The sequence below is a fragment of the Pinus tabuliformis genome, chromosome 3_1, assembly GCF_031772625.1.
Source record: "Pinus tabuliformis cultivar Carrire ecotype Pingquan chromosome 3_1, CPIR1, whole genome shotgun sequence".
Taxonomy (NCBI): Eukaryota; Viridiplantae; Streptophyta; class Pinopsida; order Pinales; family Pinaceae; genus Pinus; species Pinus tabuliformis.
Genome location: NC_142301.1, coordinates 980,287,843 through 980,314,341, shown reverse-complemented (window position 1 = coordinate 980,314,341; position 26,499 = coordinate 980,287,843).

The window sequence follows — 26,499 nt, the reverse complement described above, 5'->3', positions numbered from 1 at the left end:
GTAAGGAAATGAAACTTTGATGGTGTGAAGACTCGACTCCAAACACACTAAAAAATGCACCTAAAAATGATAAGCAATTCATTTTTCTTTCAATGAAATTCTAGCTAAAAGAAAGAGTTTGAGAATGCAATTCTTTAAGAAACAATTCTTTCTTTCAACATGGAAATGGAAAGAAAATATTTTTGTCTTTTTCAATAAGAACTCATAACAAGACTAATAATTAATTTTCACAATAAATCCCTTTCCCTTTTCAAATCTCGAAACTACAAAAATAATGTTCCTTTCAAAAGAGATCTACAAGTTCTAGAAAAACACTCAAAACTACAAAAACTAATTTTGAGATCTAAAAAAAAAAACTAATTGAATAAAAGCTTCAATTCTTTTTTAGGACATTTTACTTAGTTGTTCAGTAAACTAAGGATTCATTTGTTCAGAATAACAAATCAATCAAAGCATCTGTATATGTTTTCTTTTGTAAAAATGAAATTCAGAACTTATAACAAAGCTTGTTCAAAGATTTGCAACGAGAAAACTAAATCTATTTCTCACAAAGGATAGATTTCACAACCAAATCAGACTCATCAAGAAGACAAAAAGACACCAGGGTAATCTAAGGTTTCTCAAGATTTTGGTCTTTGAGTCACTACAGAGACAAAGTGAAAACCACTCCAAGCATGCAAAACTTCTAGAAAATCATTCAAAACAAAAATACTATCGGAACAAACTCACAAGAGATTTTTGACAGGAAAAATATAGATCTGGGTAGACACTAAAAATCCTAAATCAAACTTAAACTTAACTAGAAGAAGATCTTTTAGGTTTTTCAAAAATTTTAACAAGGTTCGCAGGCTCCAGAAGTAACAGGTGTGGTTCCGCTTTGTTTACTAAAGGAAAAGTGCGGAGATGCCTGCACTGTTTGTAAAGAGAAAGTGCGGTCCCTAAAAACTTAAAGAAAAAACAAAAATACTTCTAGATTTTAAAAACTACCCAAGCCAGTATACATCAATCAAAAACCAAAAAACAAAAGAATTTTCTCAAGTCAAAACAAAGGAAAACCAAAAATCAAAAAGTTCCCTAGTGAAGTCACCAATTTGTTGGCCGGATAAATTGATCTTGCGGACAAGGTTGATCTCCCTAGTATTAGAAGATAGTCTAGCAACAAACGGACAAACAAATCTATCTTTCTCTAGACATATTCGATTTATAAGTAAACACTACAAAGATGTTAAGATCCTACCTTAGATCCAATGCTTGTTCGTAGTAGTCATCCTTCAATCATTTGAAAGAATTACCCTCCAATTGTTCGAAAGAGTTACCTTTAAAGACCTGCAATCACAAACAAGCAAACATTAAATAGCACCTGCATAGCAAATATCGTAAATCATGTTTATTATGCTGATCAAGGAATCCATAAAACAAACGATGAATCAACAGCTTATTGAGAAAAACAAATTTATTTGTATTAACTTTGTAGTAAAAGAACCTTACAACCTTTTCAGCCTTGATGTTGAACAAGCTCTTCCTAGGGTCCGAAATAGGAGTTTCCTTTACTTTGACAAGCCTTACACTCTTCCAAATGATATCTTAGAGGTATGTAATCTCTCCTCATAAAAACTCAACTAAAGAAGACTAAGTTCCAGCAGCATTTCACCTCAAAAATATTCAGCTTCTAACCTCTCCAGTAACTAGCCCAATGCTTATTTTTATAGTGCACAGGAAGAGGTTATAGGTCCATCTATGAAGGGATAGAATCCTCCTTCAAAGGGATAAGCTCCTCACATCAAGGGGTTCTCCTTAAGGTATGGGGTGCATGAACCTGAAAAGAGCAAACTTGCCACCTCAATATTCCTTCCAGAAGCTTCTAGAAATGACTGAAAGTGAGTTTTTCAGAGTATACTCATGCCTTTTTAACATTTACAGGGGTCCACACCTTTAACACAGAGACAGTGCGGTCAGGTTTGCAGGAGACATGACCATTAGGTGCGGGACCGCAAGTAAGACAAAGAGAAAGTGCAGAACCAGAGTTTGAAAGAGACAAAGAGAAAGTGCAGAACCAGAGTTTGAAAGACTTTTGAGAGTTTTCTCTTATTTTAAAGGCTTGATATGAGGAACTGATGCTTTAGACTTGCAGAGGAGGAAAGTATGAGTGGTAATGAACTCACACAGATTGTAAAATGTCAAGGTGACAATTTTTAGCGCAACACTAGAGTCAAAAGAAAACAAATCCTTATATGGTCTGGTAATGTATAGATTCAGTCTCTCCATGATTGCCTTTAACATCAAATTATGGGATGCACCTGAGTCTAATGTAGCATTATGCAATATTTTGTCATGAATGTTCAGGATAATGTAGAAAGGAGGAACTCCCCCTTGCTGATGAATACCATTGGCCTTAGGGCCAAAAAATAATTCAGGTTGATCATCATTCAAGTTAACAACATCCTCTCCCTCTCCTATGTTTAAATTTTCAGTTATCTATAACCTATAGGATTCATTATTTAGTAGTTCGGTCAAGGGAACTGATATCTTTAATTTTTCTATTTCAGTTTCAATGTTGAAAGGGAGTTGAGCTTTGTTTGTTTGATTTAGATCCTCCTTAACATGTGAAGTTTGTGTGTTCTTATCCTATTCCTCAGTACTAGGCATTTCAGTCTATGTTTCTACTATTTTGCTTTGATTTCTCTTATTTTGATTGATTTCAGTAATTGTCTCTGTTTGAGTTTCAGTGGAGGTTATATCTACAATTTTTGGGGTAGAAGTCTCCGGTGTTCCCTATGGAGGATTTGTAACACTTTGGTAACTGGACCTTCTTTTATTATCTTATTCTGGGTCTAGATGGATCTTTTAATGGGAGTCTCATTGTTATTTTTACTTCTTAAGCTATATTGTTTGTGTACCTCATATATAGTTGACTCATATCCCTGTTCAAAATCAAAGGATTCTCTAGATTCTAACTACAATTGTTGTAGCATATATAACTCATGTTCTTCTTGAGTAAGAAAAGTAGTGTCTTCATCTTTGGTTTCTGGTAAGTTTATTTGGGTGTCATCCTCTCCTTCTTGGCTCTGTGGACCCTCAAAATAGTTCTCTTGGAAGGGGGGCCTAATCTGTTGATCTGGTATAGCATTCTTTCCAATGTTAGGGTTCTTCCTAAAATTGGGGTTTCTTATTGGGGGTGGTTGTTGATTTTCCCATTGATTTTTCCTCTCCATGTTTTCTAATCTATCCATTATTCTCTCTAAACTCTTAGCTAAAATATCTACCTTTCCATCTGAAGTGGAAGTTTCCTCTTTAAATACAACTTTCTTTTCATTTCTCATTTGAGATTTCTTGGCTAATAGGTTGGCCTCTACACTAACAACATTGCTTTGCATTTGTTCCAGTGTTTCAGGGTTTCTTTCCCTTAACTGGTATGACATGTCAGCGTCAAAACAATTAGGGAATTTAATTAAAGCTAGGTCAAGTGGAGGCTTAATATTGGCTGGAATTGCATTGTAGATACTATTGAACCTAGTGCAATAGTCCTGAACTGAATCATTAGGAGAAGTATTTGAAATGGGTTTTTGTCTCTCTCCCATCTATCAATGAATAATCTATGAAAATTAGCTAAATCTACAATATGGTTGGCAGGAAAGGCTTTGAACCATTTCTTGACATCCCTAGTTAAAGTTTGGGCAAACAACCCCATTTGGACATCTGCTTCATCTATCTCATGCAACTCAAAAAAGTCAGACATCTTGTTTACATCATGCTGGGTGGTGTACTAACCAATAGCATGAAACAGGAAGATTTTACTTTGATAATCTGTGGACATGGCATGGAGTTGTGCAGGAAAAACTAGAGGTGCATATCAGTTTTCCATGGTTGTGATTCTGGTTTGACTAGGGGGTAAAGTTGTGGTGCTTGAGGAAGGACCTGAACTGGATGGAGGTAAACTAGATGATGGTGAGGATGGTTGATGAATTACTGGTTTAGGTGATTGGACTGTGGATACTATTGGTGAGGTGGTAGTAAAAGAAGGTGTATTTACAGTGAGTGAAGATTGTGTAGAAATTTCAGAGGCAACAACAGTAAGGGAAGCTAGTTCAACAGATTGTTGAAGGTAAGCACTATCTACATTGTTGATCAATGTAGAAGTCAAGGCTTCTAACTTTTCAAAAGCGTCCAAGACAAATTTATCTAAATCTGGATGGATAACCCTTTTTGATTCAATGAGTTGAGTAAACTCAGGGTCTAAGACTGTTTCATGGATGGCATTCTCAGATTTAGTTCTAAATAATGAGAGGTCAAATGAAAAATCAAAAGGGATTTCCTCTAAAGTTGACAACTCCTCAGGGAGTGAATTGGCTCTGACTAACTGGCTACTACTTGCTTGAGTTTCTATTGTTTTGGGTTTTCTTAGAATTCTGTCTGGGTCATCAACTATAGTTGCAGGGTTTGGATCTGGGTTTTCCCTGGTATAGTGAATCTTCTTGGGAGCCAGAATTTTAACTTTTTAAACTTTTTTTAATGAAATTTTTCAAGATTAACTTCAGAAAATGACCTTAAGGGGCTTAAGATGAAATTTAAGGTTTCCTTAAAGTTTTATGAGACTGGGGATTGAAGTCCCTAGTACGGTCGCCAGAAATGTTATCACTCTGATATTTCTTTTGAAGTTAATGAAGGAAAAAAAGTCAAAGGTAACCACAAACCACTTTTGGAGATCAGGATCTAGCCTTCCTGATGCTTAGAGAGGGCTTTCTCTTTATAATTTAACCTTGTTTTAGTTAAGATGATTTTAGGCTAGTTATTGTTTGCACTTGGGTTTTGGTTTGAATTTGGGTGGTGGGATCACTTTACTTAGATGAACAGAGGTTTGCTTTTACCATTGGGCTATGGGATCGAATGTCAAACAAACAAGACCGGATTCAGTTCTAAAAATAGTGTCTATAGGGCAAGACAGATGAGTTACTACAGATCTCAAAGGCTAAATGGTGAAATGGTTTCAAATCAAATCCAGGGAGAAATTAAGGGTTACCTAGGCTAGAATTTGTAAGGAATGAAAGAAGCCAACCAGGATGGGAGAGCAATTAAGGGTTCTCAAATCCTCGTATCAGAGGAAAACATGTAAATGACTAACTGTGCAAAACATAGTGTACTTAAACAAATTCTGAGTGATATCTCCAGTTAATTAATTCAAATTTAGAACACAATTAAGATTATGAAACACATAAGAGGTAACAAAATCAAACAAAGAATATACTTCACTGCAAATGGCTCATCTCACGAATCCTATAGTGAAATTCTTTTATTACTTGCTCCAGTCTATTGACTTGAAAATGGTACAATCACCCTTAGGTTTTAATATCAAAATAAGTCTACAAATGTAAAATAATCCACCCTAATACTTCGAATTATGAACTATTTATGAAAAAAGGAATTACAAAATATCTCAAACTACATTGAGAACTAATCTAGGAAAAGAAATATCTTCATGCAAGAAGATAGAGATAGCTATTGAACTGTTGCTTGTTGTCCCTATTATTTAGGTTACATTGGCTTTTCTCTTTGATATGTTTCCCTTTAATCTACTTGGTTGTTTGTTCTTCACGCTGGATGTTCTACTTTACTTTAACCTTTCATCTGATACACTTTAACCTTGCTGATCTGTTAATATCCTTTTACTCTACTCTTGTACTTTTTACTGTACATTTATATTTTTACTGTGTATTTTACTACAATAAATCATTCAGTTTTTCCCATCTTTCCTCATCTAGTAATTGGATATTGAGAATTTTTCGGTATATCTCATCTGCCTCTGTGTAATTGGAAAAAGTTAGTTTATTAACAAAAAGGTGTTTTACCTCATGCTAGAGGTAAAAAAGTTTTCAAAAGTGTGGTATAGTATTTTTCTTGTTGGTATACTCTTCATGGATGAAGTGTTTACCTGATCTCTAGCCACTTCCCTGATCTTCTTATTGTAATCTTTTTGTGTCACTAAATTATCATTTATAACTAAGGGATTAGGTAATCCATTTTCCTTCAAAATTTCAATCTTAACCATGAACCTATCAATGGTTAGTTGCATGTTTTGACACTTACCTTCTAAGTTCAGCATCAAATTCCTTTTAGTGAGGACTTTTCTGACTTCCAAAATTGTACATGTCCTGTTAGGTATCTCAAGTTCTTGCAACTCATACATGTTCTTGGAGTTGAGGAAGTGGATGATTTTTGCAGCTTCCTCTGGCTTATATCCAAGTTCTTCCTTGACTTTCTGAATGGCTTCTATAGCCTGCTTTATCAAATCAATCTGTTCAAAAATAACTTGAATGGATGGCAAAATATCATTGACAAAGTCAATGATATTGGCCCACTGTTGCTCTTTAGCCTTACTTAGAGGTTCACTCAGTGTCAATTCTTTCTCCAGGCTTTTTATTCTTTCATTCATCCTTGTAGCCTTTTGTTGTTCTTCTTTATGCATGATTTGGGTCAATTTGTAATCTGTCTCCAGGATGGTGACATTCTCCTTAAGTTTGTTCATCTCATTGGTCTAAATGGACATTTCTTCCATTTCTTTGACCGGCCTGTTTGCTTCATCACCTGTGGAGTATGTTTCTGTTGATCCTATTGCCGATGTAGTAGTCGATAATGCAGTGGCCATTGGAGCAGTGGGAGCTAATGATGTTGCCAATGTAGAAGGTACAACTGTGGTGATTGTTGGAATGATAGTTGCAGGAGCATTATCTAGACTAGCTTGTTTGAGCTGCATCAAGCTATCCAGTTCTTTCTCCATCTTCTTCAATTGATCATTTATTTGCAGCACTAAGTCCATCATTTCCTCATGATTGGTCTAGCTTTCTAGGACTTCCTTTGTCTGTGGGTGTTGTAAATGAGGCATCTTGCGTGGTTTCTTGAGGGGTGCTATATCCTCATTCTTCTTCTTGATTAATTTCTCTGTGGCCTTAACATCACTTGGGTCATGGCCCAGTTCAATGATCAAGTCCTCCAAGGATTTTATCCTAGTGTCTTTGGCCTATGAGGAGGCCTTCTCCAGCTTGAATTGGGCTATCACATTATCCAATGAATCTTTCATCTTAAAAGCATCCATGGCCTTTTCTGTGAGGGTGGAGTAAATCATTTCTCTAGCTTGCTTATGGAACTCTATATGATCAATGGGATGAACACCCATGGCCAAAACCTCAAAATTTTTCTTCTTGTAGTCTACTGGGGTCTTGGTTGTTGTACAGTGGGCTGCAAAAATGATACCTGAATCTTGCCTTCTTTGATGTCAAAGGCTGACATCAGTCTGGTCTGGTTTGGTCGTGTAAGCTTAAGGTATTGGGCATATGTCTCTGCCTTCAATTTTTCATTCCTCGTATTTATCTCTTTGAATCTATCTTTTATATCCTTTTCCTTTTCAGCTGGCCTAACATAGGAAGAAAACTTCATACTCTATTGTCTCTCTATCATCTCTGTATTGGAGGTTGATGGTTGTTGTGTTTCTCCTGATGCAGCTATTTTTCCACTTCTCTATCCCATTGCCTCAGTGTCAATTATTTCCTCTGATGCAATGTTCTCCTCATGTTCAAACACAGGATTCAACTTGGGCCTCTTACATGGCTTAAACAACTCATTAGTAGTCTCCATGGCAGAGCTATATGCCTCCTCCCTATTCCTCTTAGGATTCTTCTCTTCATTAGCTGGGGTGTAAAGGATAGGAGGAATGTTCATTGGCTCCCCTTGTTCTGGAACCTACAGGAAAGAGTTGTGATCAAATTGTCTTTCAATATCAATGAGTGTGTTCTCTACATCCACAATAGTGATGTCCATATCAATCAAGGTGTTCTCCACCCACTCATCTCGGATATCAAATTGCTCAATGTCAGGTCTTGATTGGTGGATGTATGCTCCCAACTTAACCCTAAGTCTAAGTTTGTTTATGACCCCATGAGGTTCATAGTGCCAAATGAAACTATTTCTCAATTTCATTTGTTGAAATAACCTGTCGGCCTCTGGTCTAGCCTCTCTATTGTTGCAAATGAATGGGCCCATTTAGTTTTTTACCTTGAACTGTGTTTTCTTCCTATAAGCTAGGAAGTGGACCTCATCAAAGTTGGTGATTTGTCTGAAGTATTCAAGAGCAAATATCCTCATAGGGAGGTATTTGGGAAACTTATGGGGGCTAACTCACAGCCATAAATTCTAATCTCAATGTGGTTTTGGTAAAAGTACAAATCTCCCACCTTGTTTTTCTTGGCCAACTGCAGTACTCTCGTGATCTCTGGGTTGATTCTAAGACAAGTCTTAGAAGTCAGCATGTTCATGACTGGGTACACAAAAGAGTCTATGAAGTCTTTGTAGGTGAATGATGTCGAAAGCTTCTGGACCAAGGGTGTCCAGTAGATGATTGATCTCTCATTTCCCTTGGTGTCCAATTTCTAGATCCTCACAGGGAACTTGTCTTTCTGGTAATATAGAAACATATCAAACAACACTGAAGAGTATTTGAAAACTTTTTCAGTGGGTAGTTTGGTGAATTGTTCATGCATTCTTTCTGCAATGAACTGAGCATAATCATACATAATAGCAGGAGGCTTGCCTGGAGTGAAAATGGACAAGAAGGCCATGATGAACTCCTCCACATGCTCATTTTATGTGTAACCAAGGATGCATGAGAGCATGGTGATTATGCCCCTACCAATCTCTGAAAAAATAGTGGTAGCATATGGTGGAGTGTCTGTAGGAGTATGGCATTCCACAATGATTAAATTCTGGAAAATTTGCTTGATTTTGACTGGGTTTGGTGTGATGTGCAGGTCGAACAGATTTCCAATGGACAGAGGGGTCTGATTAGGGCTCGGTTGGATTTGTAGCATCTAGTTGATGGATTCAGCAGTAATGGTGAATAGTAACTCATGGTTTGGTGCCACAATAGCCCTTTGGCTTGGGAAATAGCAAGCATGAAAAAAATGTACAATGTCTGGGAATGGGTGAACTTCTGTGAATGTATACTTGGGAAAATTGGATTCCCAAAGGTGAATATCATCTACATGTTTTATAAACCTATCCTTACTCCAGTAGTGGATTTTCAAAAGGTGGCCTGGAGTAGCAGTGTCTTTAATTTGGAAATCCCTGTCTGTTAGGGCCAAATGGTCAATGTCCAGGTGAGGGGTTGATACAGGTCTGACATCTAGAGAGGTCTGGGAAGCCATATTTGTGATAAAATGTGGGAATTGGGCTTATACAACTTGTGGAAATGAAGTCTTGACAACTCTGGTATAGGGATAGGGTAATGGTAATTTGTAGGATATGGGTTTTGGTATTTTGGGGGAAATAATCTAAATTCAAGGAAAACTAATTAAATTCAATGACCTTAATGTTTGAATTTAATGTATGTTTTAAATTGAGAGGGTCATTTTAGTTCTCTATTGAAATACTTGTAATTTTTGGTTCAAGATGAAAACTGGTTTTGATGGCAGCTGCAGAGGGTTATGTGGCTTCAGTCACGCACTGGAGGGTTGAGCTATGCTTCCAGAGCGTGTTCAGGAGGCAATTGGTGGTCAAACCTGGTTGCAAAAGTTCGGGGGGCATAGGAAATCTTAGGATGCTTTTGCAAAGCAAATGAGAGAAAAGGGTGGAACTGGGGGTCTGTGGGCTTTTAACCGGGAACAACTAGAAATTGACGCGAGATTAAATTAGTGAACAGTGAGCAGTTTTTTCTTTCGGGGGGGAGGTGGTTTCGGGGGCCATCGCACCACTTTTGAGTGATGGGTGGTTTTTTCCTGAGAGCATGTGACTTAACGCAGTGCCACCACGTAACCTAAGGGGGCCCAGGAAATACCGCCCATATCGCGTGCTCTCGGGCCGGTAAAGGTCAGGAGATGAATGGGCGCGATATGGGTGAGGGTTGTAGGATCTTGGGGTGCAAGATCGAACTGCCATCTCTTGGCGGAGTTGCATGGCGGGAAATGGAGGCAGATATTTTCCGGGCCCAGGGGTTAATTACACTTAAGTGTAATTAATCAATGAATAATTGTGGTGTTAAACTGTAATGCGGGTTTATGGAGTAGAACCGGGGTTAAACTGCAAAGGGGTTTACTTAACCACACCAAGGGGGTGGGTTAAAGGGATTATAACGAGAAAAGTGAATTTGCGGGGTTAGATGGGTTTGGCAGAGGTTTAACTTTATAAAGCAGAGGGGGGAATAATAGTTAGGATAAGAGGTTTTAGTGGGTTTTTTGGGTTTTTAGGAAAATTAATCAAGGGAAAGTGATTTTTTGCATGGGAAAGGGTTTCACACTAGGGAAAAAGAGTTCTTGGGTAGGGGAAAGAGTTTGGAGGGTATTTTTCTAGGGAATTGTGTGAAACCAAGGGGTAGGTATCAAAATGAAGTAAAAGGGACCTGCATAAGAAATGAAGGGTTAAAAGGGGAAATTAGTAAGCATGTAGTGAGGAGTGAAATGGAATGGGGGGAAGTTAACCAAATGAACTTATGAACATCCCTTTTCTTTCATAACTACTCCTGCACATTGAAACACATGATTAAGCATGACAAATGTGCTTATGCCTCAAATAGCTTGTATTTCTATAACCTTTCTTCTACTTACCCTTTTACTTACCCTAACATTTTTTCTTCACTTTATTGGGTGCACTTAAGCTAGCAAACCCTTTTCTTTCCTTTTTCTTTTATGAAACAAACTATCTACTTCTAACCTTATATATTCCAAAGGCTTAGATTAAACTGATGAGCTCCTTTTATTTCTCTACCTATCTACTGATCTGCCAAGATTAAACTGTTTGGCTAGATCTTTATTCTCTAACTATAAACAGGAAATTTAAAGCATGAAGTAGTCAAGATTAAACAGTTTGACTATCATGGGTTATGGCATTAATGACAAGCTAAACACAACCATTATTGGATAGTAAAGTAAAAAGTAGTAGCACTTGGACTTGCACACTTTCAAGATCTATTTTTGTTTGGGGTTCACATTTTTTCACTTTTTTGATCTTTTCTTATTCTTTTTGTTCTTTGATATTTCTTTTAAGACATAGCCTCTTTACATTTATAATTTTTTAATATGGAAAACATTTGCAGAAAAGAAAAGGTATGTACAATATTACAAGACTTAATCACAACCAATTCAAAATTATGAATCCTATTATTATAGGACCCTAACAAGGACTCTCACCCAGGCGAAGACAAAGGCATAGGTCCAACTAGAGCTTGACTCGTACTTTGACGAATTGATGCACATAGCCACCAGCTCATACTTGCCAATCAGTGCAGACATCATGCACAAGTATGTTGTTGGTCTGGCCACGCTGAAGACAATGATGCACATGCTTTTAGATGAGTTGGACAAAGGAGCCCAAGCAGTGTACCCAGATGTTATGGAGGCAAGAGTCAGGTTCCAGAAATATGTCACCTTGGAGTACACGGACACCATCACAAACTACCGGTCTTGGCATCAATTAGTTATGATCGATCATCGAGAGGATGTCAAAGAGTTAGACTTCCCACGGTTCGCTGAGTCATAGTGATGTTTTGCATGGTTTTCTCAAGCCATTTTGTCTCACATGGGTACATGTACCTTGTAATGTAATGTCTTGTCAAGTGTAAGTTCAAGTGTCGATAGTTAAATGTAAGGATGGATCACAAGGTTAAAGACATAAATCATGCCCAATTTGTTGATGACACATTATTGCTTGGAGGAGCTAGCATCAATTCTGCTAGGATTTTCAAGAAGGAACTAGACATTTATAGGGAGGTTTCGGGCAGCAAGATCAACTATCTAAAAAGCACGATCTATGGCTGGAATTGCTCGATCAAGGAATTAACAGACATAGCAAGGCTGTTAGAAATGGAAGGAACCCTGACTTGGGAATCTTTTAAGTATCTTGGGATCCCAATTTTCAAATCAAACCCTAAGGTAGCTCACTGGATGCCCCTGCTAGAAAATCTAAAGCTCAGAATTCAAGTTTGGGGAGCCTCATGGTTGAATAATGCTGGGAAGGTAATCCTAATGAAATCTGTTCTCATTAGTCTACCGTTATATCAAAATTCCATTCTCCTAGCCCCTAAAACCTTTATTAGTAAAGTGGATGGCCTCCTAGGAATATTTCTATGGGAGGGAGGGAAAAATAATGAAAGAAGGCTCCATTTAGTTAACTGGGACAGTCTTAAGAAGCCATTCTTGGAAGGAAGTCTCCAAATGTGGGATCTGGCAGCCCAAAATCTTGCTCTAGGCTTAAAGCTCCTTTGGAACATTGTTTCTAGGAACCCAAGTTGGAGCAAGAGAGTTTTGTGGAAAAAATACTTCCATGGGCATCGCTTGAGGTGTTTGGACCAGCCTCCAAAAATAACCAAAGGATCACCGGTATTCAAACTCTGTCTCACAGCTATGAAACATTTCAGTCACAAGCTATACTGGATCCCAGGTGATGGGAAACAAATAAGAATTTGGGAATATTCGATCCTTGGTGATCAGCCCTTGAATCAGATGGAAGAGCTTGTAAATATCAGAGTTTGGCTACAAACCAACAATCTGGAAACTCTTTGGGATATCTCCAATTGGACAGAAGATGCAGGAAGACTCTGGGATGGTTGGAATCTAGGGGAGGTTCCTCATTGGTTGGATGGTGAAGCCAAATTATTGTTGGATTTGCTTCAAGGAAAATCTCCTTTAAAGGCCTCTTCTAAGGACAAAAGAGGGTGGGGCTCTCTCTCAGGGTGATACTCAGCAGCAGAAGGTTACAAAAGTATATTGGTTGTTCCAAATGTTCCCCTAGAGCCAACCTAATGGACATTTATTTGGTCCTTTCCTGCGCTCCCCAAAATTGACTTCTTCTGCTAGACTTTGGCACACAAAAGTATACTCACTAGAGATAATCTGCAAAGGTGTGGAATGGAAGGTCCCTCCAGGTTCCCTCTTTGTGTTTCAGATGAAGAAACGGCTAATCACTTGTTGTTAATGTGCCCCTTTTCTCAAGAAGTTTGGAGGGGTGTCCTGATGTTAGGACCTGACAAAATAGAGCTTCTCGAAAATATTCCGGACCTGCTAAGAAACTGGGCCAAGTTATCCCCATTCTGTCTCTCCAAAAAAAATCTTCTCAAGACTGGCTGGATGTGGATCCCCAAATTCACATGCTGGAAACTGTGGCTGGAGAGGAACAACAGAATCTTTAGGGAGGAGAGTTGTAATCTGGTCAGAATTATCTCTAAGATCAAAGCTCTATTGGGTGAGGCCCTAGAAGCCAAACCTGCCATAAGAAATGGTATGTCCCTGGACAACGAAGAAGATCAATGGCTAAAAGAACTAGCTCCAAACCATCAGAATAGACCCATTCCTTCTGCTAAAGCCCCCGCTCATTGGGAAATTCATCTGGAAGAACAGGAATTCATCAAATGGAGATCAGCCTTGGATGAGCACTGCCTCTTCTTCGATGGGGCCTCTAAAGGTAACCTAGGAGCGGTGGGAGGCAGTGGAGTTTTCATTAGTCCAGGTGGCTCAACTGAGATGCATTTTGCTTGGGGTCTGGGGCATGAGACTAACAACAGGGTGGAGGCTCTTGCTCTGTGGCAGGGGCTAAATCTGGCCATCAAGAGGAATCTCCTCTCCATCTTAGTCTTTGGGGACTCTAGAATTATTATCCAGGCTTTGATCTCTAAAAAGATCCCTTATCAGGTTCATTTAGTCCCCATTCTCAAAAAAATCATTCTAGTTCTGTCCTTGTTCCACAGAATTTCCTTCTATCATATTTTGAGGAAGCTAAACTCTCAGGTGGACCTGGCTGCCAATCAAGGAACCACCCGTAGCAGGAGACCTTTGTTAGTCAACGATGTGGATTCAGAATGGAGTATTCCTTAATTCTGGAGAAGTCTAGGCCCCTGCTTCTTGAGCATTCCTCTGGTTCTGATTCCTCCTGAACCTCGGGCTCGGTCCAATTTTTGCTGGCAGCAGCTTGGTTCCGTGGACTCTTCCACAAGGAATTTCTCAGATCGCATCCTAGTCATTCTTGTTTTCCGTTATTTGCTAGTCTTCATCGCTGTGTCTCATTTCATGACTCCAATTCTACACTCACTATCTCCCTCCCATGACTCCTCCTCCCTGCTTAATCCTCTACGCCTCCCATCTTATTTATTCGCCCTCCTCTCTTCCCCTTCTCACTCTTGTTTCAAGTCTTCTAGAGCTTTCCTCCCGTTGGTTTTTTCTTCTACCGATCTAAAGGAATAGCACCTTTGGTTTCTACTGTTCCTTTTTCCCGAAGGAACAACAGAAAAGGAACAATAGGAAAAATGGAACAGCAAAAAAGGAACAGCAGAAAAAATGGAACAGAAAAAAAGGAACCACAGAAAAGGAGCAGCAGAAAACACAGCAAAAAAAAATGGAACACAATCAAGCCTCATCTGCATTCAAATGCAATTCTGTAACAATGAATTATAGAGTAACCTTGTTAAAGCCCTTGGCAGCTGTTTTGCCAAATCATAAATAAAAACTAGCCGTTATTGTCAAAAAAAAAACAATCATAGAGTAGATGAAGAGTCATGAGGGTAGATGAACTATCACAAAGGGGAATGTCAAGGGTGACCCCACCTTTTGCTATAAATTTTTTCTCGCAACTCATTGTAAAGGCTTTTGGTCAGCCAAGCTTCGATAGGAGTATCTTAGAGAAAGCTTGGACTGTATTGTAATGCACCTTGGCTTCTCCACTAGGTAGAGCTAGTATATCTCTTTGGAGGAGTAGGTGGTTGTGGCTGTAACGTTCCACCATTGTAACTAGTGGGTGTACATGGATTTATTGTATGACTAGAACTTAAACTTCTTAATATAACAAATCCAACACGTTTGCATGCATATGTTTCTATTTTAGTTGGACAATTCTGGTTGTTGTAACATTGTATGTTATTTCACTTACCCATTTGTGTATGAAATATTTTGTACGCAATTGTATGAATCTTGTTACAGATGTGTTGTTGGTTTGAACATCACTTTAGATTTCTTGCTATCTTGCTTTCCAGCTGGTCATGCATCTTTTCTCGTGTGTTCCTTTCCAAGCCGAGTACTATTAAAGATTTCCAAGGGGTGCACTCACCTTACTCTCTGTGTGTTATAACCTCTCATGCACCTTCCTTGACTTGCCATAGGTATCACACCCTCGCTACCAATAGGCACACGTTGCTTGCCTCTGTGTGAAATCATGGTCAAGGCATTACCGTACGATGCACTGTTGGGGCTCCTACCCCAAATGGTCTAAGGTGTAATTGGGACTTCTTACCGGGGAGATCCCCTGACATGTTGGCGAGTTCATCACCGTCAACATTTCTAGCGCTAGAAGGAGGGCCAAATGACAAGATGTATCCTCTCATCCTATTTTTAACCTTTGCATATCTATCATGGAGTCTAAGTGCACTCTTCTCCCTCCAGGATGTTTTTCGCATGTCGAATCTGTTACCATCACGAGGGAGTTTTTCGATCTCTTTTCCATATACACGTATTATGGTGAAGGAGAAGTAGCCTGGCCTGAGTTCTTACATGACTTTGTTTCCATGCTTCATGAGGAAGATGGATATTTCGAAGAACAGGCCAGTCTGTTGCTTGCATACACACTTCGTGAATCTCCACATCGATGGCTGTGTAGCCTACCAGTTGATAGCGTGCACTCACTTGAGCACTTCTGTGATCTCATTGAATAAAATTTCTATCATTTTGATCCAAAACATCTTGACCAAAAACTGTTACAACAACGGAAGGCTCCGCATGAATCGCCTATGGATTTTTGGCAGTGCTTCCGTGATTTGTAGTTTCAAGCTCTGAAGAGCCAGATGAAATTTTTCTATCTTTGGGACTGATTCGAGTACTGTCTTAAGAAATCTTCTCATCCTAAGACAAGTTTGACATCAAGCCTTGTTCAGTATTCTTTAGTGATGGGCTTGCACAATCACAGACAGATGCGGTCACTGTCACAAGTTACTGTCTGTCATCCCCTCATCAAACAACTCCACCACTATAGAGTGATGCGAGAGATCATGCTCATACATCTGTTCAGTTGTCACATCCTCCGAACATCGCTTCGCTTAATTTTCACATAGATTTGCTTATGATTCCATCGAGTTGTCATATGCATTTCATACCACAACCTCCATCTTCATACTCAACTATTCCTATAGATGATACTGTCTTGTGTTCTTCTATTCCGGACTCTACACTTGTTGTGAATGAGGATCAAGCCACTGATGGAGTTGGTATTCCACAACCAACATGTTCTATTGTTCATGAAGAGTATGACTACGATCTTGAGCATCAACACTCGGCGAAGGATGACTCCCTTCTGTTTGAGCCTCCTCCATTCTTCGTTGACATCTTTGGTGAACCTTCCATCCATGATTTCGCATGTGTGTCTTCATCTACGGATGCACCCATTGTTGATAGCTCACAGGACACATCAGATGTCAATCCATTATTTGACAATGGAGAGGATGAGTTATTCATTGAAAATCCACTTGATCTTTCATCTACCTTTTCCAAAAACACAGAGGTTGAATTTGTTCACTTCTCATCTATCGCTCTGTTTGGTTCATCAGATCAGGAGGATGCCGATGAAATCATTGATTTTTCTGATCGTGGTTGTTGTGATCCATTTACTCCCATATTCGATCACGATCACGATTCTATTGCAATTGATTTTTCAAAGCCATCGGTTTATGATGGTCTATTTGATGATGAAGTTGAAACCCTCTAGACTATTGAGGCACTTCAGCCCGAGCTGATGGTTATGTCAAGATCTCACTGTCCCAAGGTTGGTTTCACTTCTGATCAGGAAATTGTTCAATCACCTGAGGCTCCTCATCACTCATATGTATGCACTAAAGATCAACCTCACACACATATCATGGTTTCTCCACTTGAACTGCACAATCCCATCTCCCATGCATTGGATGAATCGTACATTGTAAGAACACGAGCACGACGAAAGTTGTCTTTATTTCTTTCGTTTGCTTACATGTCAGAGTTAAGAGTATGCACATGCCTCAAAGTTGTACGCAGTGTCGCACAACACCATGACAAGTCCACGAACCACATGTCATGTACTCGCACTCACTTATGTCATGTGGACACTTTGAAACATGAAATGTGTTTGTCTTCATTGTTATATCTTTCTTGTTTGCTGGTCTACACAACCGGATTGCTCATGAACCAAGCCTTCACCAACATGGCTCAACCAATGTGTCAGTGGCTGCATTGGAAATATCTCTTCATGTGATCAGACCCATGGACCGTTAGCTTAGGAATAGGAGTAGTTTTTTCTTTCAGTTTTTTTTTCTTGCATGCTTGTTTTCTTACTTGCTTTCCTTGTTTGTTTGTTTTCTTTCTTGTTTTTTTACTCACTTCTCATTTGATTTTGCTTCTGCTTTCTTTTGTTTTTTGGTTTCTTGTTTTGTTCGTAGTTTACTTTCGCATGAAACTATGTTTGACTCTTGAAATAAGTTGGGTAAAGTGCAAGAGGTCTTGTGCAGCTATCACTACTTCATAATCTGTCATCTTGCCTCTGTATGAAGAACTTGTTAATTTTAGTGCATGATACGTCGATGGAAAATACGTACTATTCAAAGTGAACCTTGGTGAAAACATAATGCTTGTGCACTAACTAGTGTCACCTACTCTAGTTGGTTCTTTTTGGGTTAACCCTTGTCATCTCAGTCAAGTAGAGTAAGGTGAGGGGGGAAACTTAACAAGCACGTAAGATGTATATAATAAAATACTTTCTCTGAAGGAACAACTTCTTCTGCTCTCAATAAGTCGAGATCCCTCTTCCTCCTCTTAAATGAATAAGTGATATGCATAGTTAATAAAAAAAAATGAAAAAATTAAAGTGAAAATAAATAAAAAATGAAAATGAATAAGGTGAAAGAAGAGAAAGGCTTCCTACGCAAAGAGGTGATGCAAATAACTCCTCTGGGGTACTGACCAGGCTCGCTGGCAGTGGATCGATGCTTGTGTTCCTTTTTTACTCTGCCAGGGTACTATCCAGGCCTACTAGCAATGGAGAAACACTAGAGATGAAACTAAGACTCTCACAACTATATTGTTTGTGCACCAATATACCCCTCAACCCCAATCGAAACAACTGTGTTGCCTTGGCTTGGAATGTGTGTCAATCGACCAAGAGCTTGGTAGATGCTACATCTTACAATCAATCTAGTGTGAAACCAAGATGAATTGAGAACTAAACAATACTTCTGGAGGTGTTAGACTTGATTTTCACAAACAAGGTCCATTCAGAGAGCTAGAGTTCTACCAGTGTTTCGCCAAGTGTTGTAGCGGCTGCAACCAACCTCCAAAATTTTTCCTTAACTTTGTTTTGGAGCCTCCCTACACACCTTTCACAACAACATGTCTTGCTTCATCAAGTACACAAGCTTCATTGATTTTCTTGCAGGAATACATCCTGTCTATCAAAGATTGTTGCATTCCCCTCACAGGCTATTTCTCCAAACTTAGTCCAGCTGCAAACTGAGCATCTCCCTCAAGAAATTGCACAATTCTAGAGGGCAACTAGCCTTCCCTCCAAAAATTGAAAAATTCTATCTGGCAGACTGTTGAGCTCCATAATTATGTAAATCTGCCAGTCAAGCGTCACCTAGAAAATTGCATAATTCCTCCAAGTAGAGCTACTCAGCCTAGGATTGTGAAATCCTAGGCAATAGTCAACTGCTCTACCCAGAAATTGCATAAATCTCCTAGGAAGCCAGCCCATCTCCCTCCTAGAAATGAACATTTTTTCCAATAGTTGAGCAGGCTCTTGCATGTGTAGTTGGTTTGACTAGTTCCACCCGGGACCAAGACAACTTGACTTGCATGCATGGGTTTATTTTTCTTGGAATAGAAAAAGAAACATGCAAAAATCATCACTAGATTTTAGGGAGCTATTTTTAGCAGCTGGAGGTTACATGCAAAGATCATTTTAGAATCCTTCCTCCAAGTGTCACTTTTTCCTAGATTTGTGGCATGTGCATCATGAGCTTCAAACTTATTAATTCAACGCATCAGAGCTCATTTCTTCACATCAATCTTGGAGCTCTGACATCCCATAGCACATCCAAGACTCTTTGACACATCCAACTCAGATATTCATAGGTTAGTGGTCTCAACTTGTCTTTTGCAACATTTCTGTCTCTTTTTGTGTTTTTTCTTGTGTGAACATTGTTTGCTTGATTTCTATGAACGCTTGTTGTTGTTTACATGCATACTAGCTTGTACTAGCACTGTTTCAGTTTTTGTTAGCATCTCACTGTTGTTGCATGCATGAAACAGTTTTGCATGAACGACTGCCAATTCAGTGACCCATTTCACCCACATGCATGTTGTTCTATTTTCTGAATTGTTCATTCACTGTTTGCATGCACAATCATTTTCATTTGCTTATTGGCCACTGGGTATGGGCAGTGTTGGCCCAGACTCTACCTCACCAAGACAACATTACGCAATCCTGAGAAGGAAGGCTCTGTATTCCTCTTGGGAAATGAGTATTTCTTCCCAGGAGCTTTCCTCCATGCTTGCATTGTGCAATTTTAAGGGAGAGTGACTGTTGGCCTAGAAAATTGTATAATGCAGTGACTGAGCCTGTAGCCATTGCCAGTTGAAATTGTGCATTATGCAATTCCAACAGCCAACAAGCTATCCTGGATTGCGCATTACACAAATCCAGTATCAGATCAGCCTCCCTAGACAACTAAGACTACCTTTTGTGCACTTCTAGCAGCCAGTTAGCCAACCTCCCAAAGGAAATTACGCAATCCCTGCCAATCAATCCCCAGGTATGTTGCATGTCCTTCCTCAAGTGTGTTTTGGTTTTCACTTACATATTTCTTGCCATGCATGTCGCTTTGTCTCCAAATCTAGCAGGTGTCTATCTGCCTCTTTGCAGTTTAGGATCAATGGCCTCCAAGAGAGTAGGATCAAAGGACACTGACGGAAGTGCAACTGGAGCAGCAGTTGAGCAAGTGTCTACAATTCTACCAATCTATGAAGATAGCAAGTTGATTCTAGACAAGGAAATCAAGATGAAATGGCAAGAGGTCAATGATGCATTTGTAGGCACAACTGGGGAAGACCTCGAAGACTGTCAAGTATATGTGAACATCCACAATTCTGGCTTGTATGGATTGCATGAAGGTATCCCATGCTCCCATGCACAGACATGATACACTGGATCATCTCGCACACTAATCTCGAGACGATGGCATTGAGCAATGTCAATGGGATGGATATCACTGCCTTTAGGGAACAAGATTATGATGAGATGTATCACCATGACCATCATGGAGACTCCCTTCAACTTACCTAACATCAATGCCAACTCCAGAGATATTTTGAAGAATTGGGTGAAGGAGATGATTAAATTCAGAATGACAACCAATGAAGTCTACAAGATGAAGATACTGTGGAAAGTGTATCAATACTTGGTCATTTTTGCATGCCGACTGTATGGCCAAGAAAGAACAAAAACCTTCCCACAAAGTTCGGTGATCGTGCTGGACCAACTGGCCAAAGAGGGCAAAGCATGTAACTGGTCCAAGATGTTGGCTCATCAGCTGAAGGAATAGGTAACAAGGGCTTGATAGCCACCCAAAGGTATGCAAGCAGAAATCTACATGTCTGCCTACATCTTGGATGCAATTTGTGCCTGACAGGAGTTCCCGGGCTTGAAGTAGGCATGGAAACCTATAAAGATTGTTGTGAACACTTATTATAATATGTTATTCGAATGCAGCTTCAAAGGAGTTATCACACGACTATCCGATCATTTTGTCACCAAGATTTATAAGATGATATTCGAACAGGATCCACCCTACATGTCAAAGGCAACAATGGAGGCACTGATAGACATAGCTAATTGGTATGCCTCACCACCCGACACCTTCATATATATGTACAACGCGGAGAAGCCTCTGCATATTCTACCAAAGTTTTCCTTCAACATACTCATTATGCAGGAAGTAGCATATCACATCTTGGTAGGATTGACAACTATGTTGCACTGGAAGAAGAAGGAACCTTGGCCATCTCTTCTGCTGCGCATTGGGTTATACGAGATCTGGAGTTTCAAGCATGCAGATGTCGAAGCAAAGCAAATGAGAAAGTATCTGTTTGACCTCCGAAGTTATAATCCATATGGCCCACATTTTCTTGTGAAAGATCACTGCGCAAGAGTATAATTCAACTGGATCCACAGGGCATGTCATTAGGCAGAGGAAGACCCGTGGAGATATTGTTACAACTCCTATAGACTCAATGAACCGGTTAGCTTCATTGTGGAATGGTTAGCAAAGAAACATGAAGCAACATCTCGGAGAGCACCAAAAGTAGCAGTAGTAACAGGGGTGAACATATCAGTGCGCGACAAGGGGAAGAGGAAGATTGTCAATCGCATGGAGGAAGAGAAAAGTTGTAAGCTCCAAGAAGATCCACATGTGGAGAAATTATCTATGGTAATAGAGGCAAAGAGGAAACAACGCGATAAGCGAAATGTGCAAAGGTAGAGAAAGAAACGAAGAATGGAGGAAATAGAGAAGGAGTTTCATGAGTTAAAGGAGCAAATTTGGAAGGAATAGGAGTTGTGCAAATAGGAGAAGGAAGCACAGAAAGAATAGGTACAATAGAGGTCACATCTTGGGTAGATATATGAAACAACGCCCATATAGGTAGTGGACTCATCATAAAAACTAACATTAGGCAAAGAGGGTGAGCCATCACAGGAGCAGGACATCGCTCTAGAGATAGAGCGAGAACTTGAACAAATGGATATAGATATGGAGTGGTAGGAATTAGAGCAAGACACCAACCTCATACCTCACCACCAAGAGGTCGACCCACTATCTCCACTGCATCCAGAAGATGCGAAAGTCCTAAGATACCAAGGAGACACTGAGATCCTTGGAGATCATCTAGAAGGAGAGATGAAAAACATCTCATTTGACAAGTCTCAACATAGAGTTGTGAAATCTCGCAGAGTGTCGACTTCGGAAGATCACACATCTCCTACATAGTATGAGAAATGAGTGATCCTATCTAACGTGTGCAGACATCCAGCATCATTGGCTGATGCTACCAGAGCTTATGCCGAAGCCACTAGCTCGATTGTTCACTTTTTGATAGTTAAGAACAAGCGAATGGTGAAGGAACTACAAATGGCCAAGCGGAGAATTGGTCACAACATCCACCCAAGCAGAATTGAAAAAGACAATACTAGATGAAGTGTTTTCCCTTGACACAATCATGCAGGCATTGTATTCCTAGTTTGGTACCATGCATAAGGCAGTTGTCCATCTCAACGGATGGCAGCAGCGATGTGCTAGAAGAGCACATATCTTGTCAAACGTGCATGTTTTTGTTGATTACATGCAAACATGGATGATGAGATACAAGGGAGTCCCACTTCAGTTGCCTAAGATGATGAAGCCCAAAGCAATCAAGCTAAAGGCATGCATGTGGATTCAGATCCAGAACTATGAAGAGCTCCCGCAGCTCATCACTATTCTATAGGCTTCCCATGCACATGTATTCAAGAGTATGGATGTTGTGGTGGACACACTTGCGATCCCATCTATTGGGACTCTCACCCAGGAAAAGACAAAGGCACAGGTCCGACTAGAGCTTGACTTGTACTTTGACGAGTTGATGTGCATAGCCACCAACCCAGACTTGCCAATCAGTGTAGACATCATGCACAAGTATGTTGTTGGTCTAGCTGCACCAAAGACAATTATGTGCATGCTTTCAAACGAGTTGGACAAAGGAGCCCAAGCAGTGTACTCGGATGCTATGGAGGCAAGATTCAGGTTCCAAAAAGATGTCACCTTGGAGTACATGAACACCATCACAGACTACCAATCTTGGCATCAGTTCACTACTATCAGTCATCGAGAGGATGTCAAAGAGTTAGAATTCCCACAGTTGTCCAAGTCATAGTGATGTCTTGCATGGCTTATTCAATCCATTTTGTCTCACTTGGGTACATGTGCCTTATACTGTAACATCTTGTAAAGTATAATTTCAAGTATCGATAGTTGAATGTAACAGTCATAGAGTAGATGAAGAGTCATGAGAGTAGATGAACTATCACAAAGGGGAATGTCAAGGGTCACCCCACCCTTTGTTATAAATAGTCCTTCGTAACTCATTGTAAAGGCTTTTGGTCATCCAAGCTTCGATAGGAGTGTTGGCTTAGTGGGTCCTCACCGAGGTTCAGAGTTAAGTTTTCCAAACAAATCCCTACACTACTAGCCCTTTCCGCATCAATCCACACAGGGCAGACTAAAGTCTCACCTATAGCAGTATGGGGGGATGGTGCAACCAAGTTTCTGTACCCAGATATGGTTATGATGTCGTTTTATACCCTTTATATGCTTTTGCATAGATCGATAAGCCCTTTAGGATTATCAATATAACTTCCTCTTACCAACCTCTAGACATTCGCTAAGGTCTATCATTGTCTTTTGCAGACCTTGAACAAGTAAACCAATCAATTATGCACCCTTGTAATCACTCCTAAGTTTGTTATTACCCAAATCAGCTTAATTTTCTGATATCTTTGGCATGCATTAAGATATTTTTCGCGTAGACATATATTATTACTTGCGTTCATATAACAATGTAAACCATGAAGAATCACGCATCAATACAACGTTAAATTATAAGCCCAATATTCATCATAACATAAACTCATTCATTCATAATAGAAGTAAATGGATAAAACACAGATATTTCCATAACAGTCTTTTTATTGATATTTCAGATTTTCTTACAGACTCAAAACTACCCTGCGCATTCAGATGCAAGGGCCCGCGCACTCAGCTACAACTCTACCCTAGGCCTCTGTGCACACAGCTGCAGAGCCTCTCTTCTACTCTAATAATCTTCGCTCTTAGCTCCTATTGACCCATTACATTCGTCTTCAAAAATTACTTAACTACCTTAGACTCTCTAGGACTCTCCCTTTCATACAATCCCATGGTCCACAGACCTTGGGTTGATCTTCTAAAGCTGACACAATTTACATAAAAAAAGGGTAAAAAACCTTTATGACACTCTACATCTACATGCTCTGTGATCATAACTTGTGAAGACTTTACACTTTACATCACAAAAACTTGGGATTTTTGCCCCAAAATTAACCTTAGGGGACCCTATCCCAACAAGGCCCCAACACAAATATCGTGGCTTGCCCTCGAGTCAACTTGCTAGCACATAGATCTTACTGCGAAGACCTCCCAGCTCCACTTGTGCCACTACAACTTCGGCTTTGCACTGCGTAGCTGCCTGCTTGACTTGCTCCACGAGCTGCTCGGTTATTGGTTTTGCGATATCTTCCTGAATCTTTTGCTAGGATCTCTACAGGCTTGCCAACTTCTCCCCAGTGATGGTGGATATCACATAGGCCTCATCCAGCCAAGGCCCCAATCTTGCCTTGAGGACTGCCACTTTCCATTGCGCTGCTTCCACCTATTCTTGTAGTTGCTTTGATTCTTGTGGCTTTGCCAATCTCTACACGATAGCGATGGTACACATTGTTTTAGTTCTATTTTAATCAACCTTAATTGACTCAGACTGAAACATTAATTGTCAACCCAGGGTAGGTCTTGCTATTTCAATGGAGTTCGCACTGTCTGTAAGGATACACTCCATCCAAGAAGAAGAAAATGTAGAAAACGGTAAAAGATGTCGTTGATCTAAATTGTTGAACCAAACCATGCATGTAGATATAAAAAAACACTCTATAGAATTAAATCACGACTCGCAACTATTAAAGTAAAGGCGCGCCACACAAGAACTAACATCTACTACAACTGGTTACTACCACTTTGTTGATTAACTCAGTGTAACAGCATAAGATAAATAGAAACAACAACAAATGTAATCCATGATTTGTACAACAACAACAAGAAACCATAAATCAATGAACTAAACTAGAATGTAAACTACCTATATTTTCAATCCCTGCCAAAGAGGAGGGCCCTTCCTCCTTAGTAGGGTGTAGGAAGAACACGAAAGTGATTAACGAATCAGTTGGAAAGCAGTAATAGCATCACCGTGCTAATTGATATTAAAATAAATTCATAATTATAGAAACAGAGTACAATACTCTTCTATATGTTGTCCTTTGATAGATAAAATTCGAGTCTTTTATAACTATTACAACTCGAAAATTAGAAACAGATCAGTCATGAGAATCTCCTAATTCTCATGCTGATAAAAAATAAAGAAGTTACAACTTATTGCTAAATAAATATACATCAATTGCAACTACTGGAGTCTTGTTGTTTCAAAAATAAACAATCTCTACTACCGACAGTTGTTATGTTGAATAGTACCTACATTTCCAGCTTCGGTGCAACAACATTGAGAGAATGGTGATTTGGGATGACGCGGCATAACTGACGACATCACTATTGGTGTGATAGTGGATCAGTGTGAGCTGTATTCGGTAAAATATAACAAAGTAACATGATAGTAAAATGGCTTAACAAGGTAAGAAGACAGGGATTTTGGTCATATAAGGGCACAAGCCTGGAGGACAGAAAGGTCAAAATAGGGGAAAGAATGTGCAGAAAATAGGTAAAAAACCACACCCAACATCTCCCCCTGACTGAAGCAACTGCATGTCCCCATGCAGAATATCAGTTCCTTCTACTGTGCCCCGGGTGGAAATCTATGAAATTGTAGGCATGAGCAGTATCATCACTCGGAGCTCTGAATCCTTGATCAGCCATTAACTCACGTGGCCAAGATTCCTCTTCATAATCACATAATCGATAATCAGGCTGATACTCCTCCAATGGCAACCATATCAAAGGGAATTTGAACCTGAGGACAATCCAGAATGCCCCCAGTGTCAGCACAATTTGGGCATATTCCGGCACCTGTGTAACAGCGGCCACAAAGTTCTTATACTCAAAGGGGTCCCCTTCCTGCAACTCTACACTACAGGCCTTAGTGCACTTGAGACATCCGACTAGCGCTTGGCTCTTCATATTTGCAAACAAGTTGAGGCAGATCCTCACGATTCTTCTTCTGTAAATGGTTGATTGATCTTTGATTTCTGGATTGCTCAGGAACTGCCTAAACTCTTGCCAGAGTTCGTAAGCCATTCCTGGTTCAGCCCTGACCCACAATGTTGTCTTTTCTCATTGGCCTCTACTATTTTCTTGGCCAGTTTCCACTCAATCTGATTCCTCATAAATGAGAGGAATGCCCGCAACTACAAGTCTCCCATGAAAGAAAGGACACTCGCCACCATCCTCATGCTCACATGTTCACACATCATATTGTGCAAGAACAACTCGCACAACAAATTCTGATCATCAAAATCACAGGAATGGAAAATTTCCAAAAAGGTGTGGGTTAAAGAACCCATATAGGACATGTTCTCATAAACTTCCCTTAACTAAAATAAGTAGTAACGTTCCCACAGGAACACAGGGTATGATGGGGATGGCTGCCTGCATGCTAGTAGGTTTAG